The following is a 14,937-nucleotide window of genomic DNA, read 5'->3' on the forward strand; positions in this document are numbered from 1 at the left end:
ATATATTGCAAAGACAAAGAATATAATTTTAAAGGTAGCACTCAAGTAATTTACTTTGGAATGGCGGAGAAATACCATGTAGTAGGTAGGTATGGTGGACACAAATGGCATGGTTATTGGCTCAAGGATTTGGATGCACGAGAAGAATTCCTCTCAATACAAGGCTAGACTAGCAAGGTTGTTTGAAGCAAACTCAAGTATAAAACGGTGCAGCAAGACTCACATATGAACATATTGTAAGCATTATAAGACTTTACATCGTCTTCCTTGTTGTTCAAACACCTTAACCGAGAAAATATCTAGACTCTAGAGACCAATCATGCAAACCAAATTTTAACAAGCTCTATGTAGTTCTTCATTAATGGGTACAAGGTACATGATGCAAGAGCTTAAACATGATCTATATGAGCACAACAATTGCCAAGTATCACATTATTCAAGACATTAAACCATTTACCACATGCGGCATTTTCCGTTTCCAACCATATAACAATGAATGAAGTAGTTCAAATTTCGCAATGAACATTAAAGATAAAGCTAAGAACATATTTGTTCATATGAAACAGCGGAGCGTGTATCTCTCCCAAACAAAGAATGCTAGGATCCGAATTTATTCAAACAAAAACAAAAATAAAAACAAACAGACGCTCCAAGTAAAGCACATAAGATGTGACGGAATAAAAATATAATTTCACTAGAGGTGACCTGATAAGTTGTCGATGAAGAAGGGATGCCTTGGGCATCCCCAAGCTTTGACTTTTCACTCTTCTTGATCATATTGTATCATCCTCCTCTCTTGACCCTTGAAAAACTTCCTCCACACCAAACTCAAAACAAACTCATTAGAGGGTCAGTGCATAATTCATATATTCAGAGGTGACATAATCATTCTTAACACTTCTGGACATTGCACAAAGCTACTGAAAGTTAATGGAACAAATAAATCCATCAAACATAGCAAAACAGACAATGCGAAATAAAAGGCAGAATCTGTCAAAACAGAACGATCCGTAAAGACGAATTTTTAAGAGGCACCGGACTTGCTCGGATGAAAATGCCCAAATTGAATGAAAGTTGCGTACATATCTGAGGATCACGCACGTAAATTGGAAGATTTTTTTAAATTTTCTACAGAGACTACTGCTCAAATTCGTGACAGCAAGAAATCTGTTCCTGCGCAGTAATCCAAATCTAGTATTGACTTTACTATCAAAGACTTTACTTGGCACAACAATGCAATAAAATAAAGATAAGGAGAGGTTGCTACATTAGTAACAACTTCCAAGACTCAAATATAAAATAAAGTGCAGAAGGAAAATAATGGGTTGTCTCCCATAAGCGCTTTTCTTTAACGCCTTTCAGCTAGGCGCAGAAAGTGTGAATCAAGTATTATCAAGAGACGAAGCATCAACATCATAGTTTGTTCTAATAATAGAATCATATGGTAACTTCATTATCTTTCTAGGGAAGTGTTCCATACCTTTCTTGAGAGGAAATTGATATTTAATATTACCTTCATTCATATCAATGGTAGCACCAACAGTTCGAAGAAAAGGTCTTCCCAATATAATGGGACAAGATGCATTGCATTCAATATCCAAGACAACAAAATCAACGGGGACAAGGTTATTGTTAACCATAATACGAACATTATCAATCCCCCCCAAAGGTTTCTTTATAGCATTATCAGCGAGATTAACATCCAAATAACAATTTTCCAATGGTGGCAAGTCAAGCATATCATAGATTTTCTTAGGCATAACAGAAATACTTGCACCAAGATCACATAAAGCATTACAATCAAAATCATTGACCCTCACCTTAATGATGGGCTCCCAACCATCTTCTAACTTCCTAGGAATAGAGGTTTCAAGTTTTAGTTTCTCTTCTCTAGCTTTTATGAGAGCATTTGTAATATGTTTTGTAAAGGCCAAATTTATAGCACTAGCATTGGGACTTTTAGCAAGCTTTTGTAAGAACTTTATAACTTCAGAGATGTGACAATCATCAAAATCTAAACCATTATGATCTACAGCAATGGGATCATTGTCCCCAATATTTTGAAAAATTTCAGCAGTTTTATCACAAACAGTTTCAGGCAATTTTGCACGCTTTGCACTAGGAGTAGTAACATTGCCAACACCAATTATTTTACCATTGATAGTAGGAGGTGTAGCAACATGTGAATCATTAACATTACTAGTGGTGGTAATAGTCCAAACTTTAGCTACATTATTCTCTCTAGCTAGTTTTTCGTTTTCTTCTCTTTCCCACCTAGCATGTAATTCAGCCATCAATCTAATATTCTCATTAATTCGAACTTGGATGGCATTTGCTGTAGTAACAATTTTATTATCAATATCCTTATTAGGCATAACTTTCAATTTTAAAAGATCAACATCAGAGGCAAGTCTATCAACCTTAGAAGCAAGAATATCAATTTTATCAAGCTTTTCCTCAACAGATTTGTTAAAAGCAGTTTGTGTACTAATAAATTCTTTAAGCATGGCTTCAAGACCAGGGGTACACTCCTATTATTGTTGTAAGAATTCCCATAAGAATTACCATAACTATTACCATTAGCAGACAGGATATGGCCTATAGTTGTTACCAGAATTATTCCTATAAGCATTGTTGTTGAAATTATTATTTTTAATGAAATTCACATCAACATGTTCTTCTTGAGCAACCAATGAAGCTAAAGGAACATTATTAGGATCAACATTAGATCTACCATTCACAAGCATAGACATAATAGCATCAATCTTATCACTCAAGGAGGAGGTTTCTTCAACGAGAATTTACCTTCTTACCTTCTGGAGCTCTTTCCGTGTGCCATTCAGAGTAATTTTTCATCATATCATCAAGAAGCTTTGTTGCCGCCCCCAAAGTGGTGGACATAAAGGTACCTCCAGCAGCTGAATCCAATAGGTTCCGCGAAGAAAAATTCAATCCTGCATAAAAGGTTTGGATGATCATCCAAGTAGTCGGTCCATGGGTTGGGCAATTCTTTACCAAAGATTTCATTCTCTCCCATGCTTGAGCAACATGTTCATTATCTAATTGCTTAAAATTCATTATGCTACTTCTCAAAGATATAATTTTAGCGGGAGGATAATATCTACCAATAAAAGCATCCTTACATTTAGTCCATGAATCAATACTATTTCTAGGCAGAGATAGCAACCAATTTTTAGCTCTTCCTCTTAAAGAGAAAGGAAACAATTTCAATTTTATAATGTCACCATCTACATCCTTATACTTTTGCATTTCACATAGTTCAACAAAATTATTAAGATGGGCAGCAGCATCATCAGAACTAACACCAGAAAATTGCTCTCTCATAACAAGATTCAGTAAAGCAGGTTTAATTTCAAAGAATTCTGCTGTAGTAGCAGGTGGAGCAATAGGTGTGCATAGGAAATCATTATTATTTGTGCTAGTGAAGTCACACAACTTAGTATTCTCAACAGTACTCATTTTAGTAGTAGTAAATAAAGCAAACTAAATAAAGTACATGCAAGTAACTAATTTTTTTTGTGTTTTCGATATAGAGAACAAGACAGTAAATAAAGTAAAACTAGCAACTAATTTTTTTGTGTTTTTGATATAAGAAGCAAACAAAGCGGTAAATAAAATAAAGCAAGACAAAAACAAAGTAAAGAGATTGGAAGTGGAAGACTCCCCTTGCAGCGTGTCTTGATCTCCCCGGCAACGGCGCCGGAAAAGAGCTTGATGCGTGCAGTCGACACGTCCGTTGGGAACCCCAAGAGGAAGGTGTGATGCGTACAGTAGCAAGTTTTCCCTCATAAAGAAACCAAGGTTTATCGAACCAGTAGGAGCCAAGAAGCACCTTGAAGGTTGATGGTTGCGGAGTGTAGTGCGGCGCAACACCAGGGATTCCGGCACCAACGTGGAACCTGCACAACACAATCACAGTACTTTGCCCCAACGTAACAGTGAGGTTGTCAATCTCACCGGCTTGCTGTAAACAAAGGATTAAACGTATTGTGTGGAAGATGATGATTGTTTGCGAAGAACAAGTAAAGAACAATTGCAGTAGATTGTATTTCGGATGTAAAGAATAGGACCGGGGTCCACAGTTCACTAGTGGTGTCTCTCCCATAAGATAAGCGAGATGTTGGGTGAACAAATTACAGTTGGGCAATTGACAAATAAAGAAGGCATAACAATGCACATACATATATCATGATGAGTACTATGAGATTTAATCATGGCATTACGACAAAGTACATAGACCGCTATCCGAAGATGCATCTATGCCTAAAAAGTCCACCTTCAAGTTATCATCCGAACCCCTCCGGTATTAAGTTGCAAACAACAGACAATTGCATTAAGTATGGTGCGTAATGTAATCAACACAAATATCCTTAGACAAAGCATCGATGTTTTATCCCTAGTGGCAACAACGACATCCACAACCTTAGAACTTTCTCGTCATCGTCCCGGATTTAATGGAGGCATGAACCCACTATCGAGCATAAATACCCCCTCTTGGAGTCACAAGTATCAACTTGGCCAGAGCCTCTACTAGCAACGGAGAGCATGCAAGAACATAAATAACATATATGATAGATTGATAATCAACTTGACATAGTATTCAATATTCATCGGATCCCAACAAACACAACATGAAGGATTACAAATAGATGATCTTGATCATGATAGGCAGCTCACAAGATCTAACATGATAGCACAATGAGGAGAAGACAACCATCTAGCTACTGCTATGCTTGTTTTTGATGCTCTATGCTTGTTTTGTTACAATTCTTATATGTTTTATGTGCACTTTTCCACACTTTTTAGCATTTTCTGGAACTAACCTATTAACGTAGTGCCACAGTGTCAGTTCCTGTTTTCTGTTGTTTTTGTGTTTCAGAAAAGTTGTACACAAAAGTTTTTCGGATTTGGACGAAACAAAAGCCAAAGTCTTATTTTTCCGGGACGAAGACGGAGCCAGAAGGACACGCGCAGGAGATCTACCACGTGGCAGTACATAGGGCAGGCGCGACCCCACCCTTGGCCGCACCTGGCCCATGTACTGGCACCTCATCGCCTCGTTTGCTCCGCCCTTAAGCCTATTTATTCCTCGTATCGGAAAACCCTAGGGACCAGAGCCTCCATCCACGAAAAGTTCCAACGCCACCGTCAAACGAAACCCTAGTTCGGGAGGGTTCTGCAGTCCATCCCGGCACCCTTCCGGAGAGGGAAATCACTGCCGGAGGCCTCTGCATCGCCATGTCTTCATCCGAGGTGATGCATGAGTAGTTCTCCATGGGACCATGGGTCCATAGCAGTAGCTAGATGGCTGCCCTCTCCTTGTTGTGCTTCATGTATAGATCTTGTGAGCTTCCTAACATGATCAAGATCATCTATTTGTAATTGTTACATGTTGGTTTGATGTGTATCCGATTTATAGAGAGATTGCTTTGATTGAGATTATGTATTATGTTATTATGATCTTGCATGCTCTCCGTTTCTAGTAGATGCTCTGGCCAAGTAGATGCTAGCGACTCCAAGAGGGAGTATTTATGCTCGATAGTGGGTTCATGCCTCTATTTAACCATGGGAACTGATCTTGTTCTCTACGGTTGTAGATGTGTTGTTGCTACTAGGGAGAAAACAACGGTGTTCTATTCAAGGGTAGTTTCACCGTTTACTTTACACATATTGTTTAAAGCGATAGTTTGTTGATTGCAACTTAATACTGGAGGGTGTCGCGGATGCAATCCTGAAGGTGGATTAGTCATAGATGCAGTTGGATTACGGTCTATGTATATTATTGTAATGTTCGCATACTTTCATAGCATGTATTCTGCACCAACCATTAGCGTAGAATCTCTGTTTGTCAATTGCCCATCTGTAATTTGTTTACCCAGCATATTTATTTTATTGGGGAGGCGCCTCTAGTGAACTGTGGACCCCGGTCCTTCTTCTTTTAATTGCAATCTTCTACAACATTTTTCTGTTCTGTTCTCTGCAAACAATTCTTCTTCCACACGGTTCATTTAATTCTTTGTTCAGCAAAACCAGTGAGCTTGACAACCTCGCTGAAAGTTGGGGACAACGTACTTGGTTGTTTGTGTGCAGGTCTCCACGTTACTGCTGACGCCGCCAGTGCGCCCTGCCACGAGTTGGTTCACAACACATCGGGAGAGAACGTTTTTCTCCTACTGGTCGATAAACCTTGGTTTCTTACTGAGGGAAAACTTCCTGTTGTGCTCATCATACCTTCCTCTTGGGGTTCCACTCAACGTTGCGCATAAATTCTCCTTCATCAACTCCGCGCCCAGCAACTTGCAACTTAATACTGGAAGGTGTTCGGACGATGACCGGAAGGTGGATTAATAGTCATAGACGGAGTTGGATTATGGTCTATGTATTATGTTGAAATTCCCAAATGAATCTCATAGTAATCATCTTGTCATGTATGGTCTTTATTCTGTCAATTGCCCAGCTGTAATTTGTCACCCAACATATTATTTATCTTTATGGAGAGACACCTCTAGTGAATTGTGGATCCCGGTTCTTTCCTTTACACTGATAAATTCATCCACTGCAATCCAGCTCTTTTTACTTACTGCAAGCACTGTTCTCTTTAATTACTGCAAACATCTCTTTCCACTCGATACGTCTAATCCTTTGTGTTCAGCAAAACTGCTGAGATTGATAACCTCACTGTAAGCTGGGGCAAAGTATTTTGGTTGTGTTGTGTGCAGGTTCCATGTTGTTGCTGACGCCGGTAGTGCGCCCTGCCAATAGTCAGCTAGCAACACCTTCAGAAGTCACGCATTTCTCCTATTGGTCGATGAAATCTTGGTTTCTTACTGAGGGAAAACTTGTTGCTGCGCTCATCATACCTTCCTCTTGGGGTTCCCCAATGGTGTACAATCTGCGCCCATCAAGGCCCTCAAAAGGATGAAAGGAGAAAAGGCCCTTGGACCTGATGATGTCCCAATTGAGGTGTGGAGAAGCCTTGGAGACGTGGAAATATTATGTCCAACTAAGCGATTCAACCACATTTTTTGGTCAAACAAGATACCCAAAGAGTTTAGGAAAAGCATATTAGTACCTATCCTCAAGAATAAACGAGATGTTCAAAGTTGTACTAATTACCGAGGGATTAAAGTTCTGAGCCATACTATGAAACTTTGGGAGAGAATCATCGAGCATCGCTTGAGGCGAGTGACGGTTGTCACTAAAAACCGATTCGGTTTTAGGGAGGCCGACTACAGAGGCGATTTTCTTACTTTGCCAAATTATGGAGAGGTATAGGGAGCAAAAGAAGGACCCACATATGGTCTTCATCGACTTGGAGAAGGTGTATGACAATATACCAAGGATGGTCATGTGGTGGGCGCTGGATAAACATAAAGTCCCAACAAAGTACATTACCCTCATCAGAGATATGTACGCCCGTTTTGTGACAAGTGTTCGCGCAGGTGGTAGTGAGACCGATACCTTCCCAATCATGGTAGGTCTACATCAAGGGCCAGCCTTTAACCCATACATGTTTTCCTTGGTGATGGATGAGGTGACCAAGGATATACAAGGAGATATTTCTTGGTGTATGCACTTTGTTGATGATGTGGTGCTAGTAGATGAAACAGGGTCAGCGTGAATAGGAAGTTAGAGCTACGGAGGCAAATGTTGGAGTCGGAGGGGTTTATACTTAGCATGACCAAGACTGAGTACATGCGATGCAGCTTTAGTGGTGTTGGTGGCGAAGACGAAGATGTTAGATTAGAATGATAGATAGTGCATAAGAGGAACACCTTCTGATATTTGGGATTAATGTTGCAGAGAAATGGTGATATCGACGAGGATGTTTGCCACGAGATCAAGGCAGGGTGGATGAAGTGGCGGCAAGCATAAAGGTAAAAGGTAAGTTCTATAGGACGGCAATTAGACCAACGATGCTATATGGGACAAATTGTTGGCCACCTAAAAGATAACAAATACAACAAATGAGTGTTGCAGGGATGCACATGCTACGATGAGTGTGCGGCCATAAAAGAAATGACCGTATTAGGAACGAGGTAATTCGCGATAGGCTAGGGGTGGCACCGATCGACGAGAAGCTTCTCTAACACTGACTAAGGTGGTTTGGGAATATCCAGCGGAGGCCTCCAGAAGCTTCAGTTAATAGTGGAACTCCAAGGAGTATATATGGTGGAAAATAGAAGGGGTAGATGACGACCAAAGTTGACTTGACCGTAGGCGGTAAAAAGAGACTTGAGGGATTGGAATGTACCTAAAGTCTTGGCTCTTTATAGGACTACATGGAGATCAACCATCCATCATCCATGTGCCAGAATCTTAGTTTACTCTCTTTTTCATCTTGTTCTTGTTTTTGGCTTCCTTTTATTTCTGCTGGGTTTTATATCTAGCCTACCCTAACTTGCTTGGGTAAGCTTTGATGTTGTTGTTGTGCTTTAATTTCATCAATCTGAAGCAATTTAATAAATAAAGTTGGTCATTTAGAAAATAAAAATAAAAATATGAAGGTAACAAAATATGTATAACAAGATAGCATAGATCTATGACAAATAGTGATGGCCATTTAATTATTCTATACTCATATTTACTTCTTAGAAAGTGTTAGAATATCTGCAATCCGAGGAAGGGTTCAACATTGGTCCTTAGACTAGCTAAAAGGATATGCACATGGTCATTGATACACTTCGTGTTCCCGTGGAGCTGGCTTGGCATGTGGTTTCCTTGTAGCGTCTCATTATCGCGATGTTGTTAATCCCCTGCGACAAGCCCTCCACGCACCACACTCAGCGGAGATAGCAAACTGCTCCCTCTATTTCGTTTAAATTTAGATAAGTTTAAGACGTGTTTTATGGGGAGAGGCCTCCATCACATAAAATGTGTCTCAAATTTGTTAAAAATTGGATATCTCTAGACTCGATTTAGTGTATGGATACATCTAAATTAGATAACATTAAGACATCTTTTGTGGTACGGAGGGAGTATGAGTGTATCCATCAACGCCGCTAAAATATCAGCATTCGCCGGGCTCACACAAAGTTGAAGCGTCGTGCATCTTGTCGTGTGCAACGCAAAAAAAGGAGGGTTTCCTTCCCAACACACCATATTAGATTGAGCACGTACGCCTAGCTCTTCAGTTCTGATCACACAGCACCTATTCAGCAAGTTCAATAATGGTCGATAGATGCACTTCATACAAAAGTAAAGACCAACTACACACAAAAATTAAGATGGCACAAAAAAAGAACCATAAAGTAAAGGTTAACAATTTGTGCATATATATTCCTTCAACGGTTGCTACACACATAATATATACAGTGAGAAGTGACAAGGACCAACATGCATGCTAGGATCATTACACGCAGCATAGAGTACAACACACGAACAAATTCAGAAAGATGAGAAAACCTTCTTTCTGAATATCAACGTTCAACGAGAATGCGCATATGCACATTACCTATGTACATATACAGACTTAGCAACTGAAAGTTTTACGCCAAACCAAAGCCTAGACATATCCAAGCTTCAAATCCAGCACCAGAGGTGTAGCCGGCGGTGGCAAGTTGAGGTCCAGGACGGTCGTCACCGCAGCCTCGGACATTGCGAACCCGCTGCTGCTAGCAGTGGCAATCACCACGACATCCCTCTCCAGGTGGCATCGTCTGTGTCCGCCGAGCGCCTGTCCGCTGGTGAACCCGCGGTTGCACACGCTGCACTTGTGACCGTGGTCGGAGTTTGCCTGCCGATCCGGTGCAGCCGACGCCGACGTGCCGCAGCTCTCCATCGCGCTAGGAGAGGCGGCGGCAATGCTCTTCTTGCCCTTTCCGGTGCCTGGACTCGCTGCGGACAGCGTGAGCAGGCTGGCGGCGACCTCGCGCTCCTGCACGGTGAACCGGCCGGCACCTCCTGCCGGGGGCGTGATGCCGCGCCACTGGCGGTCCGGGTGGCAGCGCATGTGGCCGTAGAGCGCCTTCCAGGACGGGAAGCGCTTGCCGCACTCGGTGCACGGAGTCGCGTCGCCGGCGGGAGAAGAGCGAACGACCCTCACGCCGTCGACCAGCCTCGGCTTCCGGGCATGCTGCCGCGGTGAGACCAGCGAGTACGGGAGGCCGAGCGTGAGTGTTGTGTCATGGCCTTCGTGGTGCGGCGGCGGCGCTGGAGGAAGCGCCATGCATGGCGTTTGATCTGTGGGGTGTGGTGTGGGCGAGTGGGAGAGGGAAACGGAGTCGGGAAACTGCAAGAGGTAGTGGGGCAGGCTCGGATCGTGAAAACTAGCAGTTGCCAACTGTCAAGTTAAGGTCCGGGCGGGGATAATCTGCCGTCGCAAACGCAGCACACACCCGCGGTTTGTTAAATCTTGGCCGCTCGCATCTATCGTGCATTGATCCACTGCACCTGGTAGAAACTCTTTCTCAAGTCAAAGTCGTTTTTTTATTGCGCATCACTTAGTAAGGTCGGCACGAGCTTTTGTTGCGTTCGCTAATAGGGTCGAGCTCGAAATGCTCCGTTAGTGGTAGCGCATTGAGATGCAAACGGAACCCATCATGGGCCATTTCTAGTAATGGGTCGTTGATACATGCATTTTGTATCATTGTTCATGTGTCATATGATTTATGTTCTACCATTATATATGCATGATTATCAAGTTTATTTATCAACAAGCTTGGCGGCTTATTCAAACACCTGATAGCTTGTGTGCTTGTTTGCTGAAGGCTAGGTATTACCCGAGGGGTTGTTTACATGACACTGTCTTCGCTGCAGGAGGTTCCCCGTCTTGGCAGGGGATCTTGCATGGGCTTGAGTTACTGAAAAAAAGGGTTGATATGGCGGGTGTGCTCGGGCAGAAGTATCCAAGTGTGGCGAGACAACTGGCTGCCCCGGGATCATGACCCGACCCCAGTTGAGAAGAAGACTTCTAGGCTGCGAAGAGTTGATCAATTGTTTATACCAGGTACAAAGGAGTGGGACATCCAGGTTCTAGAGAAGTTTATGTGGCCTCATGATGTTGCCGAGGTCAGGAAAATTAAAGTCCCTGCAAATATGGACGATGATTTCTTGGCGTGGCAATTTGATAATAGGGGTTGTTCACTGTTAAGAGTGCATACCTTTTGGCCATTAGGCACCGGGTGGAGCCTCCATCAGCGGCATCTGGGAGTAAGAATGTGATGACAAATCCTACTAAGTGGGATCTGATTTAGAAAGCTTCAGTGCCTCAGAAAGTTAAGATTTTTGGCTGGAGGCTGGCGCGTGAAGCGCTTGGTACTGAGCAGAACCGATGCAAGCGTACCATGGCGGTGATGCCAACGTGCAGCATCTGTGGAAGGGAAACGGAGGACGGATTACATGCAGTCGTGGCATGTACCAAGGCCCGTGCACTACGTCATGAAGTTAGAGAGGTTTGGGACCTGCCGCCTGAATCGTCCTTCGTCAGAACATGTGATGATTGGCTCCAGATCATGCTAAGTGCAGTAGATGACCTTACGCGATCTCGCCTTTTGCTGCTATTTTGGAGATGCTGGTACCTGCGTAATGATATAGTCCATGCTAAAGGAGACGTATCAGTGTCAAAGTCTGTCGGTTTTCTTCAGAACTATTGTGACTTACTGTTTAAAATCCGATAAGAGGATCGAAAGAAAACGGAGAATCAGGGGCGAAAGGGTGGCCCTCGGGCATCGGCTTGGAAGGTTCCACCAGAGGGCTGGGAAAAGTTGAACACTGACGCAAGTTTTAATCTTAAGTCCGGAGAGGCAACTGTTGGCTGCATCATTAGGAACTGCAGAGGAGAGGTGCTTCAGTCGGCTTGGTTTAATCTACCTAAATGTGCTGCTGCGGAAGAAGCAGAGTTCCTGGCATGCCTGCAGGGTGTCAAGCAAGCTCTGCAGTGGTGTGATATGCCACTTGTGTTGGAAGTCGACTGTTTGACACTTGCGGAAGGACTACGAGATAGTTCGAGAGATCGGTCTCGTTTTGGGCCCATTTTGCTGGAGATTAAACAACTTAATCATAGTTTTCGTAATGTCGTGTTTTGTAATACGAATAGGGAGAGTAATAGAGTGGCTCATGAGCTCGCACAACTAGCTAAGAGGGGTGCGGTAGCCGCGGTATTGCGGCTTGAGGCTCCCCGTGTATTGATGAGCTGCTTGTAAAGGACCATACTGTTTTAAGTTAATAAATCTCCCTGTTCATCGCAAAAAAAAGTCTTAATGTTTTCGTATATAATCCTAGGAGGCAAAAAAAATTATGTTTCTTATTTTTCGGTTTAATAGCGCAGTTCAAATAAATCAAGGACAAATATTGTAAAAGTTTTTCATCGGAAACAAGAATTGGGACGCTGGAGGGATGAGAGGAGAGCCACGAGGGCCAAAGTGAGCCCCATGAGACGGGCCACCTTCCTAGCCGCGCTGATGTTGTATGACGTAACTTTCCTACAAGATTTGACATGCACAATGTGGTCGCCGTCTCAAAGAAAGTAGAGTAAATCCAAGTTTTTTACCCACTAGCCTAGCTTTTTTTACTCTAGTTACCAAATATGGTTCCAAATTTCATCCCTATTACGTTTTGGATGCAATCTATCAAGTGGGGCCCGATGAGACAAGTACAATCAAACCCCCTAAACTCGTTTTAAGGTTCACTTTACAACCCTTAACTCCGATTTGGTTCAAGTTTCACCCTAAACTCTAAAAACCATTATGAATACAACCTTGAACCGGTTTTCCTCTTGTTTTCCTTGGCGCCTGAAATGGTTTGCTCATATCTCACCTGGCCTGGTTAAGCCACAAAGGTAGGGTTGGAAACAAATCCGATGGTGCCTTTCCAGCATCCATTTTCATATTTTTTAAATGGATACATATTTGAATATGAATGTTGTCGAATACGGATGTGAAGCAGATGTTACTCGAATATGGATGCCAAACGGATGCTTGTCCAATTTGGAATGGATACGAATACATGAAAATCATGGACTCATGTCTTACAATAAATCAACTATATTTAGAGAGCATCTTGAAACCACACGTATACAACAGTTTCGATTCAGTGGCAGAAAAAAAAATTAACCACTTTGTTAGTTTTTTAAGGTTGGGTAATTGCCATAGTGGGCTTCAAAACGAGTTTGGATATGGATATATCGATTTCCATGTCCATATATATTTTTAAACTAAGTACTACCACCTCCATCCCAAAGATTAAGGTCTATATTTTTTTCAGAAAGTCAAACAATGTCAATTTGACCAAGTTTTTATCAAAATATATTAACATGAAAAGTACAAAATCAATATCATTAGATAGATAATGAAATATATTTTTATGTGGTATCTACAAAATACTATTTTATTTGTTCATAGATTCTTCTAAAAGTTTGGCCAAACTTTACTTCATTTGATTTTTCAAAAAAAAATATAAACCTTAAGCCTTAGGATGGAGGTAGTAGTACCAGATTTGTATTTGTGTTTGTATTTGTAAGAAGAATCCAAATATCTACTAACACATTTCATCATGGTTCGGATACTTTCACTTCCATTTTCAGTTTCCACGAAAATATGAATACACACAACACCTCCCCAGGTGGAGGCGTCGAGCGGGTCGGGTGAGAACCTTCCTGTTCCTGGCAGGCGCAACCGCTTCTGATCAGTGATCACAAGTTCCTCGCCTCGTCGTCGTCGCCCCAAGCATCCATCTTGGATGCGCGCGCTCTTGATGGAGCAAGTTCAACAAGGTAGCCATGCGTCCAGTGCCAAGTTCAATCAGATCCACCCCTATAGAAGGCGATCCCTCCAATGCCCATCACAGTCCGTCCACACACACAGCCAAAAACGACGCCAGTTCCACATGGCCACCGCTACTACTAGCACCCTCGTCGTGCACCGCGCGGCGGCAGCGGTCGCGTTCTTCGTCCTCGTCGCGGCCATGGTGGTGGCCGCGGCCGGCGAGCCCGACCCGGACCCCGAGGTCGCGTCGAGCACCGCCAACATCGTGGGCTGCATCATGGGCTGCACCACGGAGGTGACCGGCTGCGCCACGGCGTGCGCGACCGACCCTGGCTTCGGGACGCCCACCTGCGCCATGGCCTGCATCCAGCAACACATCACCTGCCTCTCCAACTGCGGCCCGGACCTCGCGCCCTCGCCGCCCACCGCATGACAGCGGAACGCGAAGGCTGCCAGCTCCATCGTCCCTCTCGCATATAGACGTACGCTGCCAGTTCCATCCCCTGGCATCCATGGATACAATGAAGTCTTAGAAGTTATCCTCTGCCGGGCGCAAATAAACTGTAACTAGCTCGCTGATTTCGACGAGCATACAGCGCATATGTGTACTGTTCTCGTGTTCGGAACACACGATCAAATAAGTATCATCATCACTTATATTATGTGCGTTGTTCTTTCTTTTCGGCAGCTTATTATATGTGCGTCTGTTTAGCGGCTCGTCGTCTGGCGAAGTGGCCATCATGGCTCACCAGTTGCATAATGTTGTGGTAATATCTCCTATGGCTCATTTCGAGCAATCTATCTAAAAGTTGAATCCTTCTCTACGCATGTGAAAACAGGCAGAGAACCTGCTCAATAGCGATCACACTTGACAAGACCTGTTGGATGCATCGGTTTTACTGCAGGTTAAAAATTATACTTACACAAATCATCGTGTTCTGACTTCTGAGTCACTATTACTCCTTTTCAAAAGCACAGATGGACGGATCTTGCTGTGACAGTGAGTGGAATGCGTTACCACGTCTGCTGTCCATCTAGACATATCTGCGTGGGTACCAAACAACCTTTTCTACTCCTATCGGATTAGAATGAACGAAGTTTCACTTATATGGGGCGCGTTTGGTAGGTTGGTCTCACTTTGGCTCGGCATCGGGCAGCCATTTTCGATCCATTTGGTTACCTGACCTCGCTCGCGTTGTTGTAGGAACCGGTC

The sequence above is a fragment of the Lolium rigidum genome, chromosome 7, assembly GCF_022539505.1.
Source record: "Lolium rigidum isolate FL_2022 chromosome 7, APGP_CSIRO_Lrig_0.1, whole genome shotgun sequence".
NCBI lineage: Eukaryota > Viridiplantae > Streptophyta > Magnoliopsida > Poales > Poaceae > Lolium > Lolium rigidum.